At 49.6% G+C, this 821-nt stretch overlaps 1 pseudogene; it reads right to left on the bottom strand.

The window, feature by feature from the left end:
* Positions 1-462, bottom strand: part of LOC103253744 — a 1,702-nt pseudogene extending 1,240 nt beyond the window's left edge.
* Between the last annotated feature and the right edge of the window lie 359 nt (positions 463-821).

The raw sequence follows: 821 nt of genomic DNA, 5'->3' as shown, positions 1-821 counted from the left end.
CCGCGGGCTCAGGCAATCCACTCACCTCAGCCTCCCAAAGGCGCGGGATTACAGGCTGAGCCACCGAGCCCGGCTATCTCAACAGATTTTTAGTGGTGCTTCCAACTCCAAAAGATCTTCCGAGACTTGATACATAAGCCCTGAAACTTTGCTTCAAGCATCTGCATGATCTTCCCTGACACATCCTTGAACCTCCAGCAGGCAGGTGATAAACCTGTCCACTTTCAGCTCACCAACCGCCACCTTGTGGGAGCCTAGGCTCCTCCCAGCAGTGGGAATAAGGCTACCCAGTGCTGCCTCAGACTCCTTGCCCGCCAGCCCCCACCAACACGCAGTGCTCAGTCTGGCTGCCCCACCTGCCAAACCCCAGCGCACACCCAGAGCACTCTCAATCCACAGAGAAGCACGTCGGTGGGGCACAGAACTGACCGCATCACCCCTTAGTGTGGTTTTAATTTGCATTTCTTTGATGACTAGGGATACTGAGCACTTTTTCACATCTCTATTGGCTGCTTGTATGTCTCCTTTTGAGAAGTGCCCATTCATATCTTTTGCCCACTTTGTAATGGGGCTGCTTGTGTTTTTTTCTTTTCAGCATGTTTTGAGTTCCTTGTAGATATTAGATGTTAGGCCCTTGTCAGATATATAGTTGGCAAATGTTTTTCCCCAGTCTGTGGGCTGTCTCCCTGCTCTCTTGATGTTTTAGTTGGTTTTTCAGAAGCTTCTCAGCTTTGATGAGGTCCCACATGTCTATCTTATCTCGTATGGTGTGGGCATTTGGGGTTTTGATCAGGAATTGCTTGTCAGTTCCAATTTCCATA

The sequence above is a fragment of the Carlito syrichta genome, unplaced genomic scaffold (assembly GCF_000164805.1).
Source record: "Carlito syrichta isolate Samal-C Ts95f unplaced genomic scaffold, Tarsius_syrichta-2.0.1 Scaffold249948, whole genome shotgun sequence".
Lineage (NCBI taxonomy): Eukaryota > Metazoa > Chordata > Mammalia > Primates > Tarsiidae > Carlito > Carlito syrichta.
Note: the sequence above shows the minus strand (reverse complement) of the source record. Positions and strands in the feature narration are given on the sequence as shown.